This window comes from Ambystoma mexicanum, chromosome 6p (assembly GCF_040938575.1).
Source record: "Ambystoma mexicanum isolate Mex_15411 chromosome 6p, UKY_AmexF1_1, whole genome shotgun sequence".
In the NCBI taxonomy this organism is placed as follows: domain Eukaryota; kingdom Metazoa; phylum Chordata; class Amphibia; order Caudata; family Ambystomatidae; genus Ambystoma; species Ambystoma mexicanum.
The window spans coordinates 548,754,511-548,776,858 of NC_090935.1; the positions used below are offsets into that span (position 1 = coordinate 548,754,511).

General features: G+C 45.7%; 1 protein-coding gene across 4 annotated transcripts in view; it reads right to left on the reverse strand.

Annotated features, from left to right (window-relative positions):
• The window catches only part of CENPK (centromere protein K), a 1,342,106-nt gene that overhangs the window by 605,169 nt on the left and 714,589 nt on the right, over nt 1–22,348 (reverse strand). The gene's annotated exons all lie outside the window — the stretch shown is intronic.

Sequence of the window (22,348 nt, forward strand, 5' to 3'; positions counted from 1 at the left end):
TAAGATCAGAAGGAACTGCACTGGGGGTTGCGAATTAGATTCTGAGCTACAGTGAACACATACTGGTATAGACTTGCCACTATATTGAACAGACAAAGCAGATTGGAGACCCGATCCCTGCACCCTCCATGACTGGTGAAGTTGAAGGGTCACACCCGATTCACCTTCAACCTCAAAGCAGTGACAACTCCCTCACCCTCTGTGGCATTAACCACCGGTCCAAAAATATACAACCGGTCTGCTGATACGGACCCTGGGATAAGGAAGCTGCCTATCTCTAACCAGGCCTACTGCAATGACTCTGATGGGGAGACACATGCTCCGAAAGGCACAGACACAGAATAAAATGGACAAAAATACTACGAGTACTCTGGCAAAGGCTCCCGACTCCATGGATAACGCGAGAAAGAGCGCCACAACGCAAGAGATAAGTCAGACCCTGTCACTCACGGACATTTTGGCGGCCATCGGCGAATCTAGGACGTCGGTAGAGACTAAAATTGCTGGCCTAACCTCCGAAGTCTCCTTCCTGCGGCAAGACCTACGGAACTTGACATCCCGAGTGGGGGAAACAGAGCAGCAGATCGCCGACACCGAAGACACTATTAAAAAACTGGAAGAGCGCCTAGAACATATGGAGAAGAAGATCACTACCCTGGAAGCTAGGGCTGAGGATAGCAAAGGCAGATCCCGTCGCAAAAACCTACTGATCCTTGGGCTTCCGGAAAAAGAAGAAGGCCCATCCATGGAACTCTTCCTTGAAAGCTGGCTCTCGGACCCTTATGGCCCCCCTAAGCCCCTAAAAAGCTATCTAACTTCTTTTCCATTGAAAGGGCACACAGGATTCCAGTTGGCAGACTGTTACCCCAACCCGCCCCCCCGCTCGCAGTAATTGCCAGCCTTATGAACTATAGAGATAGAGATACTCTCTCCTCCATATGGCACGAACAACAGGCCCAATCACATACAATGGCAATCAGATTGGGTTCTTTCCTGACTACACAAAAGAACTTCAGAAATCCGACAGTCCTACGACTACATTAAGAAGAAACTTGTATCACTAAACATTAAATATGCACTCTTCTTCCCTGCCATCCTCAAACTACACTATAATAACAATGTTCATGTGTTCCACAATCCACGAGACCTGGGGATGGCTGGATGTTAGGCAGAATCCTGTGCAGTTCCCTTGGGGAACACTGCAAAAAAGATTAAGACTACAGAAGTAAGCAGTAAACCCAATTGGTAGCAGTCTGCATCACCCAGATTTACCTGGTAGCTGTGGCTGAGCAGTCAGACTTCCCTCAAGAAGAGTAGGGCAGTATATAGAGTATACACAATAGGGCTAAGAACACAGTAGAGCAAACAAACACTGACCAGAGCTTTGTATCAAAAGTATATAATTATTTATTTAAAAAACACTTTAGTCAATATACTAGCACTCTAAATCAAAAGCAAGTTAAAACACAGTCAGGTAAAGTACACACCTCCCTTGATAACTATTAGACAAGTCAGAGTTAAAACATCACGATTTGTTAAACAGATGTGAGCGCGTAACCTGATGGCACTCCAATAGTTCAGTTAAAGGGAGAGACAAAGGCAGAGCATAGAAATAAAACAGGTCCCAACACTTTTCTAAGTTCAAAGCAAGTCAGTGAAGGCAGTATACACTGTAGAGCCAAAGTTCATAGGCCAGACCCACTTTAAATGGAGCAAAGCGAAATGTGCCCAGGATCACACGGTTTAAAATGCACTAAAAATCTTTGCAGAGTGTTCAAAAGAGGTTGGGGTGGTTCAAGAAGTAAAGTTAGAAGGTCTGGAGCCAACCCAGTTGGAAAGCCAAGGATTTAAGGGTCACCTTTGGCAATCGGAAGAAAGGGAGGCCAGGTGGAACACAGTACCTTAAAGAGAGAGGAAGCTCCAGCAGCGGATGCAAGTCGTGGATTCGACCAGGGGAAGAGAAGATCTCGTTGAGGAGGAACCTTGTAGTCGTTGCACAGCCGCAGAATTCGTCAATAAAAGGTGCGTTCCTTTTATTCGCGGTCAAAGTAGTGAAGCTTGGCTATCCGGCCGCCGGGGTGCTTGGCACAGGCGATTCGACCAAGAGACCTCTTTGGAAGGCGGAAAGGGCTAACTGGTTGGTCCCACCAGCTCAGAGGAAGACGACTCGTCCAGCAGAAGATCTTCTCTTGTCGTCGGGAAAGTGGTGAGGTAGTTGCAGCAGGGCTTCACTGGTGGTGTCGTCATTGCAGATGGCTCAGCTTCTTCCCTCTTCGGATTCTTAGGTCCTGTGGCGACTTCTGAAGTTCCAGTCCCAAAATCCCTGCTTTTATGCAGAAAAACCCCCATTCATCAGCCTAGCTGTCAATCACACATGCTAAGTGGTGAGCCGGACGGCTCACCACTGGGCCAATCAGAGTAGAGTGCGACTTGGGTTACGGAGGCAACGCAGTCCAGGGTGCCAATTCCCCCCTCCACCCTTCCTGTGGAACCCAGACAGAGTGGCACCATTTGGAGGGCTTCGTGGAGAAGCCCGCCAAAAAGTGGAACAAAGGGCTCAACCTTGGTCAGAGTTACAGAGACGGACACGAACGCCATTTTAGAAAAGAGTTCTGGCAAAAAGACCCAACCGTTAATTTAATATTAAATTAATAAACCGGCGGTATCTTTAACATTGCACCAAAAAGTGGTGCGTTTAAAATCAATAGGAAAATCCCATAGAGAATATTCCGGTGGAATATTTTACGTGGTAACCACTGCCACCAGCCAGAAACTCGACAAGGGGGGACTGGACAGTGCCCCCTTGAAAACAAAACAGACCCAGGGGCAATATAATTAACCCCTTCCAGTACTTCCACAATATGATGGTTTGTACTGGTTCTGTTCACAATTTAGGACTAGTAAAGTCAATGGTGACTTTACATGCCCTGCAAGACAGTAGTCAGTCCCAGGGTATAGAGTCTATGTTTGGGGGTCACTGTGACACCCGTGTTACTGCACTGAGGGTGCTGTGTAACACATACACAAAAAAAATAGATGATCCCCCTGTTAGGGAGAATTCTCTGTTTAGGCTGAATTTCCTAACCTAGTGAGTCCCCCAGCAGCTTTGCTGGATTTTTGGGGTTTATTTTTTTCTCCTGCCAAGAGTGAGACTCTTTTACCCTCACTCTTGGGCATGATTTGAGTGTGTTTCTTTGACTCTAGATGTGTTTAATGGGCTAAGGGGTCTTTTACCCCCTAGGGCTCATGTGTTTTTGTGATGTGTGTTACACAGCACCCTCAGTGCAGTAACACAGGGGTGTCATAGTGACCCCCCCAATATAGACTCCATACCCTGGGACTGACTACTGTCTCCCAGGGCATGTAAAGTCACCATTGACTTTACTAGTCTCAAATTCTGAACAGAACCAGTACAAACCATAATATTGTGGACGTACTGGCCGGGGCAATTCGATTGCCCCGGGGTCTGTTAGTCGAGGGGGCACGTTTCCGTCCCCCCGATCGAGTTTTGGCTGGTGGCAGTGGATACTACATTTTATATTCGACCGCGAATATATCTCTATGGGATTTCCCATTGTTCAAGGTTACCAACTTTAATTATTTAATTCCTATAGCCTCGAACATACACGCTGGTTTATTTATTTAATATTAATTCTACGGTTGGTATTTTCTGCCAGAACTCTGTTCTAAAATGGCGTTTGTGTTCGCTTCTGTGACTCCAACCCAAGTTGAGCCCTTTGTTCCACTTTTTGGCGGGCTTATCCACAGAAGCCCTCCAAAGTGGTGCCACTCTGTCTGGGGTACTTAGGAGGGGTGGAGGGGGATTTAGGCACCCTGGACTGAGTTGCCTAGGCAACTCAAGTCGCACTCCGTCCTGATTGGCCCAAGTGGTGAGCCGGCCGGCTCACCACTTAGCATGTTTGAGTGACAGCTAGGCTGAGTGAATGGGGGTTTTCTGCATAAAAGCAGGGCTTTGGGGACTGGAACTTTAGAAGTCGCCACAAGACCTAAGAATCTGACGAGGGAGAAGCTGAGCCGACCTGCTACGACGACACCACCGGTGGAGCCCTGCTGAACCGTCTCACCACTTTTCCCAACGACAGAGGAGATCTCCAGCCCGGAGAGTCTTCTTCCTCGACTGGTGGGGATAACCAGTCTGCTTCCTTTTTCGCTTCCTGGAGCATCTCGTGGCCGCCTTGCCTGTGCCAAGCACCCCGGCAACCGGGATACCACGTTTTACCACTACCGCGAATCAATGGGTAGTACCTTTAACCGGAAAACTCTGTGGCTGGTTTCTTCCCTGGCAGTGCAACGACCTTCATCTTTCCTCCACGTCGAGATCTTCTCTTCCTCTGGATGACGCCCCGACTTGCACCCACTGCCAGGAACCACTGCCCCCGCTGGAGGATCCTTTCCACTTAAGGTACCGTGTTCCGCCTGGCTTCCCTTGCAACCGACTGTATGGGGTAGATTTAGCCCCTGGCTTTCGAACCTGGGTTAGCCTGGGACACCCTGGCTAAACTTTTCTGAGCCTAACTAAAACCTTTCTGAACTCCCTGCAAGACTTTTTAAGCCTGTTGTCATTGTGTGATCTTGGGTGCATTTGTGCCCTGCTCTCTCCAAGAGTGGGCCCGGCCTATGGACTTTGGCTCAACAGGTAACTTTTGACTTTCCTGCCTTGCTTAAGTGTTCCTAAGTATTAGTGTGGTGTATTTTTCTACATTCTGCCTTTTTCCCTCCCTTTTTCGTTAACTTATTGGAGTGCTATCTATAGTTAAGCGCTCACCTCTGTCTGGAAATAAGTGGTGTTAACTATGACTTGTCTGAAAAGGAATAAGGGATGTATATATAATAATAGTAACTGTGTTTAGAGTGATTTACAATAATAGTGCTGGAGTGTTTCAATAAGTGTGTTTTTAAATAAATAATTATATACCATGATCCCAAAGCTCTGGTCAGTGTTTGCTTGGGCTATTGTGTCTGAGTGCCTATTGTGTATACTTTACATACTGCCTAACTCTTCTTGAGGGAAGTCTGACTGCTCAGCCACAGCTACCAGGTAAATCTGGGTGGTACAGACTGCTACCAAGTGGGTTTACTGCCAACACCTGTAGTCCTAAATCTTTTGCAGTGGTCCCCAAGGGAACTGCACAGGTTTCTGCCTAACATCCCCTATGGAGCAGAAAGAAAACCCCATAGCCCATAAGCACACAAACATTCAAAGACATACCTCAAATCATGCCTAAGAGTGGGAGGAAAAGAGTCTCACTCTTAGCAGGAGAAAAAAAATAATAATAATAAATCCAGCAAATTTGCTGGGGGACTCACTAGGTTTGGGAAATTAGCCATAAGAGAATTCTCCCCAACACTGGAGACACAGGTTTTATCCTCCCCACACCCGACAGAACGTACGCTGTGCAAAGAAAATGGCCAGGACGGCACAGATCATGGACAATCCCTCACCATACACGAGGACGACACGGAAGATAACTTGCCCGGCGGCGCAGGAAAGACCTGAGGGCTAGAGACAAGTCACAAGGCCTACAATAATCCCAGACCGCTTCCGCAGGTAGACCTCTCCTGGTTCTTTCTCCTCCCCTCTCCTCAAATCTGATATATTCCAAGCTGGCAAGAAGAAACCTTAAGACTGGCAGCCCCGGACGGGGAAGAGGATTAGTAGACTAGCCCCGGGGGAGTTCCCCGAACAGGTTCTTATGAGTTTACGGTTTTGAATGTTTGGGCGACAGGTGCTTCTGGTTGGGAGGGGGGGGGAGTTCGTGGGACGCAGTACACACGAGTGGCATGCACCAGCCACCTAAGTTTAAGACCTGCGCAACAAATGGCCGGGATCTCCCTTACGATTGTAGCAGGAAGCGCAGACACTTCATCCATTGGGATTGGGGCACCCAAACAGCCCTGGTTTAAGTTACAAAGTTACATGGCAGCCTCCAAACAGGCCCTCAAAAATTGAACATCCCGACACTCGGAGCTTATATCACATACCCACTTGGCATTGGCGGGATCAATGTGCAGGGGGCACCAGGACAAGGGACGGGAGGGGACTTACACACAGGTGGGGGGGGGGGGCACCAAGACATATGATCCTTTTTGATATTTCAAAACGCTGCACAGGTGCTTAGGACGCACGCTGATAAACTGTCCCCATTGACCTGGAACGTTAATGGCCTTGGTTCCAGTGTCAAACGCAGAGTAGTGCTCAAATACCTCAATCGATACTCATCAGATATAGCCCGCCTCACAGAAACCCATTTGCTTGGAACCAGCAGTGGTTTCTTAAAAAGATCCAACTACCCGCACACATACCAGGCTGGGTACTCAAGAGGTGACAGGGGCATGATGATACTCATCCATAAACGAGTGCCGCTGCAGGTCAGGAAAGTGCAGGCCGACCCCCGCGGCCGATTCGTAGTGGTACTCTGACATATGGGGAGAGCGAAGGGGCCTCATTGCGGCTTACGCTCGCCCCACACTCACGAAGGAACTCCTCTGTGAACTACAGAACATATTGCTAGAGGAACAAGCAGACTTGTGGGCCCTAGGGGGGATTTTAATGAAGTCATGGAGGTTGCTGTTGATAGATCACACAGACTGCTCTATACAATTTTGCTGAAACACTGGGATTGTCTGACACTACACATCACTGACAACGGGTTGTCGTTTTATTCCAATGCACAAGACATTCTCGAGAATTGACTATGCTTTCATTCCCCGTATTAAGTCCTATAGGCTCATATCCGCAGAACATTTGGCGAGGGGCATCTCGGATCACTCCGCTCTGCTTATAACTCTGAAGAGCGCACGCCACCGACCAGACACCACCTGGCGTCTGAACACATACTACCTGGGGTTGCCTGAGATTGCTGAGGGACTAGAGAATAAGACCACGGAATACTTCGATATAACGAAGGCTGCGTGGACTGCCCGGTTACGATGTGGGAGGCATACAAAACAGTCCTTCGTGGGGAAGCCATCTCCTTGGTGTCGGCCTACTGTAAGTAACACACCCAGAAGATTGTGGACACTGAAAGACGGATGTCCGAGAGTGAGGAATAATTCCTTGTGCAGGGAACCATGGCCTCACAAGAGGCCTTGATAACGGCACAAGAGGCCCTCAGCAACACAGCACTAGACAACGTCCGGACCGCTCATTGGCTGGTCCGGAGCCAAATCTATGAGAGAGGGGATAAGGCAAGCAAGACTCTGGCCTGGCTGGAGAGACGCAAACAAAGTAAGGGCATGTGCGGACCATCCGATCGCCTGATGGGGAGCTACTGACAGTGGACTCTGACATAGTGGAGGCCTTTCCCACCTACTCTGGAAAAACTTTATTCCCCACCCATAGTGAGCCCCACAACCGCTCACTCCAGCTTTCTTGACCAGATAGAGATCCCGGGACACTCCGCACAGCAGGCCAAGCTGCTAAACTCTGAGATCACAGAAAACGAAGTGCACGATGCGCTAGCACAGCTTCAAACCGGAAAGACCCTGTGCCCTAACGGTTCCCCAGTGGAAACCTGGAACAGCCTAGGCAACGAATTAACAGGGCACATGCACCGCATGTTTCTTCGGAGCAAAGAACAGGGCATACTCCCCCTGCACCTCAGAAGAACGTGCATAGTCGTAATTCCTAAACCTGGGAAGCCCCCAGAAGACTGTGCCTCTTATCGGCCCATCTCGCTGATCAACGGAGAGGCAAAAATCCTTGCACATGTACTTGCTAATAGACTGCTCGGGGTGATTGAATCCCTCGTTCACCCAAACCAGTGTGGGTTCATGCCCAACAAGTCCAGCCGCATCAACCTACGCAGAGTCCAACTCGCTCTCGACAGGGCCCCCGGAGATACGGTACCCACTAGCCTTACTAGCGGTCGATTTCGAAAAAACATTTGACTCGGTCGGGTGGGAGGCCCTGTGGGATATCATGGGTCGGATGAACTTCGAGCAGTGCTTCATCTCCTGTGCTAAGCTTCTCTATGCATCCCCTGAAGCAACTGTGAGAGTGAACGGCAGGTCATCCAGATTGTTTCCACTGGGGCGCAGAACCAGGCAGGGCTGCCCTTTCTCCCCCCTTCTATTCTTACTAGCTATCGAGCCACTAGCAATTAAACTCAGAATAGATACAAACTGGTCTGGATTCACTTGGCCAGTGGGAGGAGAGGATCGACTCTCGCTATATGGAGACGATGATCTCATATACCTTAGCAACCCTACGAACTCCTGCCCAATTGTGTCCCATACTCTTAGGGAATACCAGAATGTTGCCGGCCTAAAGGTGAACAACCAAAAAAGGCTGTACTTCCCGATTCACGGAGGTGATGCAGCGATCCCCGAGACTTGCCCCTACCACGTCTCCATTCGGGACTTCACATATTTGGGCATACGTTTTGGCCCAACTCTGGATAGGTTCCTCCAGCTTAACCTATAACCTATACTAGACATATTTAGTAGGGACGTTTCCCATTGGCAATCGCTCCCACTATCAATAATGGGCAGGGCAGCGCTGTGCAAGAGGATCACACTCCCGAGACTCTTGTACGTCATACAAAATCCTCCACTCCCCACCCCCCTCGAAGCCTTTGCATTGATAGACAAGAACTTGCGCACATTGCTTTGTGGGGAGGGAAGACAACCCAGAATTGCTCTCACAACACTGCAGCACTCAATTTGGGAGGGAGGCATTGGACTACAATGCATTCGCACATACTAGTTAGCGGCAAAGACGGGGGTGGTAAACGAATGGCTACATGGTGATGCCACACTGCCACACATCCGCATAGAGATAGCGACTATGGATCCCGTACCACCCCTTCAGGCTCTGTACTATGACAACGGATGAGTATCAAGAATAACAAGAATGTCACTTCATACCTGCCATACCTGGGGGGGAAGCACACAAACATATTGGTTGGGGAGCAAAACCAACACTAGCCCAACCCTTATGATATGATGTGTACCTCCCAGAAATACAAAGAATGAGCTGTCTCGAGAACTGGGAAAAGCGAGGCATAGGCACACTAGCACATGTGATCCAAGAGGGACGCCTACTAGAGTTTGAAACCCTGAACGACAAATTTGGTCTGCTGACTATAGACCAGTTTAGGCATGCACAACTTGCTCACGCCATACACACCCAGTTCCCGGACATAGCTACTATACCTCCTTGCTCCCCCCTGGAGACCACCATTCTCCCGCAACGTATCACCTCCAAGGTCACTGCCACGCTTTACCAGGCCCTTAACATCGGAACTAAGGAACTTACCAAATTGAAGGAGAAATGGGAAAGGGACCTGGGTGAGCTGGAACCGGAGGACTGGGTAGATGCACTGATGTTCCCTCCCGAGAGATAGGTATTGAGGCTAAGTCGAGGCTGATACAACTCAGAATACTCCACCGCTCCTTTTATCCTCGGACAGCTCTTGCCAAATGGGGAGGGACCGGGGATGAGACTTGTCTCCGATGTAAACGGGGAACGGACTCCTTCTTTCATATGATTTGGGACTGTGACGTGTTACAATCCTTCTGGGACGAATGCATCAATAAGATTTCTAACATATATATTTTTTTATTTTGTTATAGCTGGTAAACCAACTTTTCAAATATTCCGTTCATTTTCATAAAGCATAATCAGACATCTATACTTACAAATGGCTTAAACCTAATTGTACAAAATTGAGACAACAAATATGCATACATAGTCTCTCTCAACTTACATGTCACATGTTGGTTACTCTTCACAGTTATCAAGTTTTAGTTTCAGGAAATATTATATTTAAAAATTGTACAATTGCAATATGTATAGTTATTCTCAGGTTAGAGAATAAAAGATTCCATATTTGTGTATGATCTGTATTGCTCTGAACAGACATTTTTTTCCCAAAACATTTAACTTTCATATCATGTAATGCAGTGCACTCAATTAGAAGATGTTGTAACGTTTCTCTTTGGTCCTTAATTTGACAATATCGACAGAAGTTCTGTTCCTTTGATATTACTTTCCTTCTAAACAAGATGTCATTTGTTTCATACTGATTTAGTCTAAATCTTAGATATTTCTGTCGGCATGCATGTGACGGAAATTTCAACAGATACTCAGATATACCACCATATCTTTTAATACCAAACGCATCATAATAGAAATCTTTAAGTCTTGTACAAAGTTCCATGTTACCAATCCAATCAGCTTGATAGATTTTACTTTTTGCGCGATCAGGATTGGTCAGAAGGAGCTCAATCGATACCGAGGCATCGGATGCCGCATTTAGAATGTGATTTCTCCACTTCGTTGATATGCCATTTTTTGCTGTTAATAGATTTTGGGCCAGTACATTCAAGAAGCTGGGCTTACCAAGTGAGCATACAGAGACAACAATCCCAATTCGAATCTTAATATTGCCAATGGTGTTCCAGGCGAAAGTGATAGGACAGCTTTCCAATATCTAGCTTCTAAGCTGTTCCAAAACTTGCGATTTTGCGGCACCAACGCCTCAACTCCATACAAAATAATCGGCATTACCTTGGACTTATAAAAAGACACAATGTGTTTCAATGAGAACTTCCCAAATTTTCTTAGGAGAATTTTCGATTGGGATATCAAGGGACTCAATTTTCCCCTAATTTCACTAGTCAGTGTTTAAAGTTTTCTTGTGTTCAATGTACACGCCAAGATACTTGTATTTCACAACTGCGGCAAGTTCAGTTTTGAAGAGACCATTTTAAATGGTATTTTTTAGAGATATTGTTATTGCAAATTAGTATTTGAGATTTAGCTGTATTGATGACTAAGTTATTTGCCACTGCGTAAGAACCTAGTTGGTTTAACATATTTTGTAAGCCAATAGGTGTACGAGACAGCAAAACCACCATCTGCGTATAGTAAATAGGCAACCTTTTGGCGACCTATACGAGGCGCATCTACCACACAGTTCATTAAGGCAGGACCTAAATCAAGGATGAAGAAATTAAACAGGAACGATGCGAGAGCACAACCCTGTTTCACCCCTCTATGTGTAAGGATGGCTGGAGATAATTTTCCTTCCATATTTAGTTTCACTCGCATAGATGTGGTTGAATGTAGTAACATCACTAGATTTACTAGAGATGTGGGACACTGATGTTGCCAAAGTTTAGCTAGGAGCATGGATCTATCTATAGAATAAAAGGCAGATTTAAAATCAATGAACCCAAAGTATACAGGGAGTCCACCATCAACTTGTTCAGACTGTATCATTGCCAGGGCCAAGATGTTTGGTATCGTGCCCGTGCCCATGCCCTTCACAAAACCAGACTGGAAAGGGTCCCTTAGCCGATTTTTATCCACCCACTCATTAAGCTCTTTTAATATGATTCTACAGAATATCTTAGCAGGAGCATCCAATAAGGAGATTGGACGGTAACTCATCGGAAGTTGACGGTCACCTTTTTTGTAAATAGGAACTGTAATTTCTTCAGTCCACGACTTAGGCAATTTCTTATGTTTATTTATGACAGAAAATATTTTACAAAGAATGGAACTCCACACTTCAGGGTGCTTTTTCATCACAGAGTTTGAGATCCCGTCAGGGCCCACAGCGTGTGAATTACTGGAGGTCATAATTAGTTGCCTTATTTCATTCTGATCAAAGCAAAGCCAAAAACTCAACTCTTCTTGAGGGTTTAGCATGGGCTTCATGTTTGTAGGTAATGCATACAGTTGTTGGAAGTGATCCACCCACTGGTGCACCTCAACTGCTGTTGTTGGCAAATCCAATTGGTGGACGTTGTTCACTTGATTTAGTAAGGCCCACATTTTTGATATACTTTTCTCAGCTAAAGTTGATAACATATAGCTCCATCTTTTTGGTAGAGTGAGGCTCGATGTCCTTTCAGCCAGTTATTATAGGCCAAACGCACTTTTTTAATGAGAACCATTCTGACAGAGAGGGGATGCCTTGATAGACTTCTCACTTCGGCACAATATGCTCTTTTCCTCATATATATATGGCTCTATCGAAAGTATGAAGATGCCTTTCTCTTTGCAAATTAGATATCTTTTGTTGACTGAACGTTTGCATGACATTACTATATATTAGGCCTATGTCAGACGTTTGCCAATTATTCAAGTTGTTTGAGTCATATAAAATTTGATTAAAGTGCATCAAGGCATTTTCCGTCCATCATAAACGGTTCTTCCCACCATTTACCACTAAACATCCACCCTTCAATGTCTTTGTCTTATTGTCAATGGCTTCTACCAATACTTGCCAACTGGCACACAACATATTATGATCACTTGCCATGGTTGGAGTCACACAAAAAGATCGCATCGCTGTCCATAGCGCAGAATTTACATAAATGAAGTCAATTGTTGAAGAGGAATTTTCTCTCTTCTAAGTCGGCGCTGGCGGAATATCTGACTTAAACGCTCCATTCAAAACTTGCAAATTTCTAAGAGCAACTACAGATTTCCATTGCAATAGTCTTTCACTCTTTTGCACACCATTATTTACCAGACAATTCATATTCAGATCTCCCGCTAGGATGAAGTAAACAATATTTTCATCGGCAGACACTATATCAAATAGATTGTTGAGATCCCTAAAAAAACACTCAGATGAGATGGCTACCGGGTTCCAGTATATGTTCAAAATCGAATACACAACACCATGGATCACCGCCCTAACAAGCAACATATGCGCATTTGGCATTGCCCAAAGTTTTGATGAGGATCCAGGTCCATCTTTCAAAGCCACCACAAGACCCGCTGAAGGTCTACCTGCAACAGCTTTCCGGGCTGGGTTCAGATGTATCTATGGTATTAACCAGGTCTCTTGGAGTAAAATGACATCAAACGTGCATTATTCAACAGGTGTTTAAATCCCTGCGAGTTCCAACTGACCAAAGCAAGGGGAATAGAGTTTGAAGGGCTGATTAGCTAGTTCGAATTTGCATTACAAATACAAGCACAAAAATTCCTCTCCTGCGATCGTTGCTTTGTTTCTAGAACATTCAGAGTCATAGGTTTAGCTTTTTCCACAGATTCCATACTACTTGCCACGACTGGATCTATTACACTATCCACCTCTAAACTAAGCAGAAAGCCCAGATCGAACAGAGAATTTTTAGCCTGCCATACAAGATTGCGAATCATTTTAGATTGCATCCACACCCGTACTGCATTCAAATTTTGATTAGATGTGAATTCAACCAGAGTCAAATCTGCAGATGTAATATCTTCTAATAGTTGAATATCAGAGAAAATTGCCAAAATGGCTCTTCGGTTCAAATCGTATTGAGTGCATGGGGCGGGCCTACATTTCAGAATCATGGAACACAAAGCCGGCCGAGGAATAACTTTCAGTTCCCATGCTCTCCTGTACTTTTAATGGCTTACCGGAGACAACAGTACTCTTATCTTTCAAATTCGGACCCAATTCACCCAGAGCATCTTTGATGAGCGATAATACTTCTTTAGAGAAATCATTAGGTAAGCTCATTTGTGATCGTGAAGCCAATTTAGAAGCAGCCGCAGGAGTGACCACCACCGGAAGGTCTCTTCCCGGACTTACAGAAGCAATGTCAGGTGTCACAACTACGGGGTTCACAGAGACAGTCCCCCCAGTTTCAATGTCCCTCGAGGCTTGCTCCCAAGAGCCCACAATTGTGTTGTCACTATTTATAGATCTGCAAGGCAAAGTAGTCGGAACTGGTAATACAAGTGGAGGAATAAAATGCCCTTGTATATAGGCATCTACTGCCTTCCTTATTTCAGATCTATGGGACCTAGTCTCCCCGCTACTGTCTGGGGTTGTGTCCACACTTTCACTGAGATTACTTGTTCTAATTACAGGCAGTGCAGTTTGATGTTGCAACCTCTGTGGCCTGACCTGCGAAATTTCATTCACCAATGCATCTAAAGGTGAATAAGGTGGAGTTACAACTTTCTTGGGCACATTCGGAGACTTTTTCAACTCAGAATCATTTGACAATAAGAGTTTTTTTTTAGCACCTGATGCTTTTTCACAAAGATTGGGTCAATCTTCATGTTAGATTTTGGTGCTACTGCGAGCTCAACCTCATTCGATGATGTGTTAGGGCCCGTATTTGATCTAACTTTCAGAAAAATAGGAGCCAAAGTAACTCCCTTCTTCGAATTTGACAGTATTTGGACCACTTCTCCAGAGGCTTTTCTGTTTGTGATCCTTTTGAGAACATACTGTAATTCGCCTCTTTTCTGTTGGAACAGGGTTTTATTTTGGCTTTGTGAGTAACTTGTAGAGGTCTTTCTTGAATATCTTTCTTCTTTGCGCCCCCCTTCTTTACCTGTGGTCTATCCGGAGATTCCAATTCAATAATTTCTTGGTCCTCCTCCGCCACTGAAGGATGAGAGGTTCCAATTTATTTTTAGGAATGAGTTAGTCTCTGAATTACTTTGTTTTACTCTCTGTTGGTTCTTTGACTTTTTCTCCAGATATTTTTTTTTTTTAGATCTTTTTTCTTTGAGTCTTTTTATCCGTCTTGCTTCCCTCTTTCAGAGTTTTTTCCCACCTAAGTTTGGACTTATGAAACTGACTTCTTCAATTGCTCCCTCTTCGGGGTCCAACTGATCGTCAATATTTACCATGGGGGATTTCTCCACTGGGACCACATCAAAAAGACCCTCTTCCACATTGGCCAATCTCATGAATTCTTCTGAAGTTGATGCCGAGAGAGATGTATCACCCATTTGTTGAGGGACTCCCTCTTTATGCTCTGGCACCGCCTGTTCTTGTGGGTTCAGATTGTACAATTGCAATTGGGCTAGTAGAGCTTTGTTTAGGGACCTATCCGCCTCTTCTGATTTATTTATGTCTGCAATGGACGTCTGAATTGCAGAGATATCCAGCCCTTGTTTGGCAGACTCGAGCTGCATCATCTGTAATTTTGGCAACACATTTGAATTGACAACATTGCAACAACCCACTATAGAGGCATTCAGTGCAGCCACCTCTTTCGTCAATTCCATTAAGGAGCCAGATTGGATTTGTACTTCAGCTTTCAAAAGCTCAAAGACAGAGACCAGCGAATTCAACACATAACTGAGCGCACTTAATGTGTTAACATTCGGCTGGGTCCCCTCAACCATAATTGCCTCCTGCGTTTCACTTGCAATTATAACTGATGATGTTTCAGTTGGCGGATCATCCTGCACCAGACTCGTAGATTCTTGATTGGTTTCTATATCCGACAGATTCAAATTGCTCAAAATAGGGATACTTGTATCCAAAACAAGTGGGGGCTTGATGGTCTCATTAGGTTGTCTATTATTTCTTAACGGGCTTGATGACATATCAACATATCAATGTCTCTGTGAGTGGCTCTTTCATGCGCCACTTTGTTTTCCCCAAAGTGCTCCTCGATTTTTTTCTGAATTTTTGTTGTTGTTATTGTGTATTCAAGTCCCTTTTTCCAATTGTCAGCTAGAGATAATTCAGTGTCCAGGACCCCAACACATCTCACCGGAGTGGAAACAGAGGGGAGACAAGCGTCTGCATGCACTAGAGCCTGAATCGGAGTCTGCTGCACCCCCAACCCTGTAGGCTGACCCAGACTGATGTCCTCCACAGGGCCGCTAACGCCCATACTTGAATGGCACTTTGCTATTTTGGGCTCCTCCCATTCCGGAGCTCTGGGATCATCATGTAACGAATTGCTCCTTAGTTTCATAGGTCCGTAGGATCCTGTGTATGAACCAAAAGGAACACACTGATCCGAAAGGTGGGGGCGGGGGGATGAGAAAAATAGAGGGAGGAAGAAGACGGGGGGAAAAGAAAGATAAAGAGCAGTACCCGTGCAGCTCAAAGGCTATGAGCCCACAGGCACCGCACAGGTTTTTTTAGACAGAGCACCCGTTTACGAAGGAATTCTCGTCTGTTAGTTCCAACGCGTGTGTATTCAAAACACGTGGCAGCCGAGCGGCTCAAAGGCTGAAAGCCCGCAGTCGCCGCTCGGAGCTCCACTTACTCCCCGCACACGTCGCCCCCGATAACAACAATTATGACACAGAGCACAAGAACAAAGAGCCCCAGCAGCCGCACAGACGAGGTTACAGTTGTGTTAAGCTGAATGAACTGTGCGTGCTACCAATGTTCCAATGTTCCGCCGAGATAACGGCCACGATATAGTTCAGTTTTCTGGTATTAAATGTCAAGGCAGTATAGCGACCACAGTTCAGTTCAGAACAGCTTTACTTGGTAATGTGAGAGGCAAATCAAAGCTCCCCGCCTTGCCTCCGCCGACTGCACAGACTGCAATGACTGCTTCAACTAACACACCACTCCGCTCCGCGGTCCTAGGAGTTTTTAACTGCTTCTCCTCTAGCAAATAGTAGAAAGTAAGGTAGGACTCCAAAACAAGGCAGCTGCACAGGAATTGAAGTGAAAAGGTTGGAGATTGCAATGACTGCTTCCACTCACACACCACTCTGCTCTCCTCCGCGGTCCTAGGAGTTTTTAACTGCTTCTCCTCCAGCAAATAGTAGACAGTAAGGTAGGACTCCAAAACAAGGCAGCTGCACAGGAATTGAAGTGAAAAGGTTGGAGACTGCAATGACTGCTTCCACTCACACACCACTAACATAATAGGATCACCAATCCCAAAGGACCCCAAAATGACACTCCTGGGGATCTGGGGAGAGGTGGACCTCACCAAATATGAAAAATCATTCCTATTAGTGGCATTGGGAGCAATGGGGTTCGGCAGAGTCAATATGCCTGAAACGATGGAATAATGAAGTAAGCAGGTACGCATCTATATCACACTGCATCTACAAAGGGTGAGGCTGCCCTTGGAAATTCGAGAAGATATGGGGGAAATGGCTAGATGTGTGCTGAGAAATGTATCTCTCTCGCCCCCCCCAACCCCTTGGACATCCGCTGAACCTGGAACTGCCATCTGCTTCTGTTTTTCTGATATATCCAATGTACCCCCTGACCCTTCTGCCTCTTACTATCCTTACTGCCATAATTTTCAGTTGAATGCCTATGTTCATGGTGTTTTGTTGTATAAACTCAAATAAACAGTGTTATAAAAAAAAAGAAGCTACATCCCCATTTAATACTGATGGCACGGCGATAACAACTTCACTGTCTGTGAACTCTAGGAGTGTACCTAGATGATACACTATCCCTTTCACGGCAAGTAAGTGCTATTGCCTCCTCAGCCACCTACACAAAAAAAATGATCAAATCAGCCAGACCCTTCCTCTCCCCAGATAGCTGCCTCACTATAGCCAGGGCTACAATAGGATCAACACTTGACTACTGAAATGCCTTCTTTGCAGGTATCTCGGCCAACAAGATCAAAAATATGCAGGTTATTTAAAATAATGCACTAAGAGCAGCCTTCAACATCCCCAAAGTGCAGCATATCACAGCAGCAAGAAAAAAAGCCCATTGGCTCAGTGTCCGCGAGCGGATTCTCTTTAAAACACTCTCCATCACTCACAGATGCCTTTCTAACGATGCCCCACCCAACCTTGCACGAAAATTGACAAAAGCCGTCTCCTCTAGACCGACTAGAGCGGCCTACGCTCATCATCTCATCCAACCTAAAATCAAGCAAGCCAAAGTGGGAGGCACCAGCTTCCCTGCCATTGCTGCCAAACGTTGTAACCTCCTCCCTCCTTCCATAACTACTACTACTACTACTACTACTGGACCTTTTCGCAAATTGCGAAAAACACTCCTGTTCACCTAACTGACCGCTGTCTAATGCTGGCCTCATCACAAGGACAAGGGAAATGACACTTGCAGCCTCTTTATCTGGAACGTACAACTATGAGATGTGATATATTATGTTTTATTCAATAGGTCTGACGTGTAACTGGTCTTGTAACCGCACCTTGATGCCTTCGGGCTTGGCGCACTTTATATATGTAAAAATAAATAATTAAACTAAATAAATATTGTAAAAAGGAACTTTGTACCGAATGGGTCCTGCGACGGGTCAAGCTAAACCCTGCACACATTTGAAAATCTTCAATAAGTGTAAAGTGAACTGCAATTGGTCCAAGCCTGGATGAGGGAGACTAATTGAATACAAAGAAGGATCTGAGCCCGGCTGAAGGTGATCCGGGGTGAACCGGGGTGAACCGTGAGCCACCCGAGAAAGAATATCTTCTTAACATTAAAATAAAGGGATCTGAGCCCGGAAGAGGGGGATCCAGTGAGACAACCGAATTAGAAAATTGTAAGAAGAAAATAACTTTCTATTTTGTTTTGTACATCAGGCCATCTAAACCAAGAGACTTTGTTTTGAAAAGAGACTTAGGCACAGAAGGCCCTGATGCTGGCAATAGAACTGTACACCAATACACCTCAAAAGAGATGAAGGGTAGGTAAAGATGTTGGAATCTTACCCTTATACAGATCACAAAACATTCGAAAAGGATCCCAACACTACAATACTGTTTCCTAGGAACACATGACACTAAACGTCCCAATTTGGTACAAGAACATTCCAATCATTGTTCTCATTCGGAGTGACCTATGCTGCTAGTGGGTATCAGCACTCTATAGATAGCCATGTTCTTATGACATTCAATTTAATTAGCCTTAAAAACTATTATAACATATTTTATTAAATTGTCATTTTAAAAACACATATAAACTACTAATTCCATTTACAAATAATTGTTAAAGTGACAAGTGCAACACAGTATCTATTACAGCAATACAAAGCTTTGTAAAGGTTATTTCATAACGAAAAACATATGTAGGGTTTTTACTGCCCTAACTACAACGTTGACATCTGCTAGTTAGGATTTCATTAGTTAGAAATATACTCAGCTAGCATAAAACATGAATCATTTACCGGGTTCCTGTATTCAGGTCCTAATAGACAAAAATGTCCAGTTCATACAAACTGTTAACTATAACAGCAGTCAAACACGCAATAGAACTGTATCCTCTTATCGAAGAAGCCAGAGTGTGTGCTTTGCTCGAGTGAACTGCCTTGCCCCGTGCTGAAAACGTGGGGAAGGGAGGCCAACGGCCCGAACATCCTGACTTCTCATTTTGTGAACCCTTCTTTCTTTTCCATGAACATTACCCCACACTATTTGTAAATTAGCGGTAAGGATTGGCAATAGTTATAGGCCCTTTTATTTTGACAAGACTCCACTAAGACTGCATTATTATTATTTGATGGTCGTAGCTTGCTCCCATCTGTAGATTTAGGTTTAGGTAGGCGTTTATCACCCCCTTGTGAAAGTTCAATAAACACCTTTGAACTGTGGTCACTTGTGTCTGTCTTACTGCTGCCTTCCTTACACTACCTAGAAACCAGAAACGAAGGATCTGTCCACGTCAGGATGTCAGTAACTGAAAAGCCGTTCTTTTGTCCAAAACATCCTATCCTGACCCTCACACTATAAATAAAACAACAAAGGGGTGCAATAAAATGTCTTTAACTTGATGTTGGTAAAAGCGTTCAAAATAAAAAACATAAGAAGGACTCCAATGAAAATGTTCTCCAAGGTGAAGACCCTTGGATACAGAGAGTGATCCCCTTCCCCTGGATTCTTAAATAGGATGGCAAAAAGGTCTCTTTAGCCAACAGTTTCTTTGTGTCTTCACTGGACTCGCGCAGTTCTTTTTTAAGCAATACGTTCTGTAGCAGTCTTTCTGTACAATTTCTTGTAACTTTGCAGATCGCCTTTTATACTTCCCTGCCAGGAATCTTTACAGTTTCAGCTGCCTGGTATACTTCTTATGCGTTTCACATTCACAGTTCTTTGGCTGTACCAAAATAGCATATAATCTGTCTATGGCAAGATTTGCTCAACGTTTTCCCCCCACACCGGCATCTCAATCATCTGTACTTGATTGGGGGTTGAATTTGTACTTTGATTTGTCTGCATTCAAACGTTCTTCTTATTGGGTGTTGAATTTGTACTTTGCCTTGACTGCACCTAAACAAACTTAGGGTATTTTCTGCATCAGCAATTTCGTATCATTCAAACATTTGTTGACGTGCTTTTCGGAATGCCCCGTGCTCCCCAGCTGCTTTCGGCAGACTCACTGGTTCCTTCCAGCATCTCCAACGCTGCTTGCACCTCTGCGTTGTGGTTCCTTCACCCGCTTTCCACTTTGGAGAGTGCGGACACTCCTCCAGCATCCTGCGCGGCTCTGTGGTCACTCGCTGGCTTTCCTCTTCGGCCCGGGCTGGAGAACACAGTCTCTTCGAGTGGCCCAACATCCGGGAGTTCTTGCGCTTCTCCCAGCGTCTCTACGGCCCTTTGTGCTCGCACGCAACATCTCTCCTACTGTCCCGGTGGCCTTCTCGGTTCCAGGACGCCGGTCCGTGTGCCTCACGTTGGTGAGTGTCAACCTGTGTTTCAATGTTTTTTCCCCGCACTACTTGCTCTAATAGTGTGGTTGTCATCTTTAAATATCCTGTGCACTGAAAACTTGGAAAAACCCTATTTGTCGTCACAGTACTTGGGGGTTTATGGGAGTTGGATGAAAATCTTTGATGTTTTTCCCCCAGAGATTTCATATAAAGGCACATCAGAAACAAAAGGTGTTAAGAGCGAGTTATGGGTGAAAGGTGGAGGCCTGACCAGAATGACAACATGCTATTAAGAACTTGGGTATTAGAGGGTCTTGCTCATGGGAAAGGGGGGGGGAATACACTGTCTTGTCCAATGAAGTCAAAACATCTCCCCAGTAGTTATCTCCTCCCATGTGATCCTCCCCTCATATAACTGCCCTCAGTGTCAGGATCGGGTAGCGGCTGCCGTCGCCTGGCCACATGGGAGGAGGTCACCGACAGGCAATCCGTGATGACTCCATTGGATTCATCAAAGTTCCCATAACTGTACTGGCAGAACTGTACTGGCAGAACTGGTTTACTTCCTAGCCAGGTACTGCAATGAGGACGAGTGATTGTGATGTTCTTCCTATGAGGGTGCGGATCCCAGACTCGTGTTGGCAGTCCTGGGGTACTTTCTGGCCAGTTACTGCGACGTGGAATAGTGATTGTAATGCTTTCCTATAAGGGTGCAGGGCCTAGACTTGTGCCTCTTGTCTTCTTGTTGTGGGGTTAGGGTACTTGCTTCTTCCCCAAGGGTCCTTCCCTGCGCCCCCGTATGTTAGTTCCAGCGAGTGCCAGTACCTCCTGGTACCCTTTTCAACCTCCCCATTAGCTTTGGTACCTTCAGGATTTCTGCGGCTTCGATCCTGTTGGATACGAGCTTCCTCAAGCTGTGCTCTCCACTTCTGTGGGTCACTCGTATCTTCCGATGTGCTGCAGCGGCTCTGCAGTCTTTGCATTTCATCTCTGTGCGCGTCTTCCCTCGACCGCGCTGTACATAGGCTGTGGTCGACTGAACGTCTTCGGCTTCTCTCTGCCTTACGGTCCTTCCATGTTGGACCGTTTGTGAGCCTTTCCGCTTGCCTGGTGAACTTTTCACCAGCTTCCTCCGTCTGTGGTGCGGCCGAGCATTCCCCAAGCTCGTGGTACCTCAGGGAAAACTTTCTTTCTTGTTATCTAGTCCTTCTTCCCTTTCTACTCTTTTCAGGCCAATCAGCATAAGGGAATCATTAGAATGTTCAGTGCAGTTGTGGGGAGCACTCTTCATGACTCTGCACCTCCTCCTTGTCCCAGTACTTAGCCTAGTAGTCTCCCTAGGGTACACTACATTCTTCTTCATCCCAGTACTTTGCATATGCTCTACATGACAAACAGACAATGGATAATCAAGTATGGGGTTGCTGTGGGGAGGTGTTTTGGGGCAGAGTATACTGTGTTCTCCCTAGATAGTCATCCCTAGTCCCATAGGGGTCTCACCTCATGAGATCCTCCCGCTGAGTACCACCCCTAGGGGGACTATCGGGTAGCGGACTCATCTCCCTGGCCTCATGGGAAGGGGTTCCCTCCTTCAGGGAGCAGTGACGACATCAAGGATTCGTAACAGGGTCTTTGTAGAAATGGGAGACAGTACCCTTGGCTACTGTTTGTAGTTCCCATGCATTTTAAGTAATGAAATGCCTTTCTTGGAGATACTGAGTCAATCAGCCTCCCACTGAGTTCCTGTGAGCAAAGTGCTCTGAGAGGTTTTGGGGCTGTGGCTGAGGGCAGTGAGAAAGTAGCTGCCTGAGCAGGCTTTCCACCACAGCCTCTGTGGGCATGTGAGAACCTCCTTCGTCCTCTATGGGTAGCTTGACCTCTCCCCTTTGGCCAAAAAAGTAGTAGCAAAAAGGTGGGTGATGTTATGTTGAGGGTGGTTGATAGTTATGTTGCGGCTGAGGGATGGCTGCCCTTAAGGATTTTGCTGCAGCCTTTGGACCATGTAGCTTCTCTAGGCCGT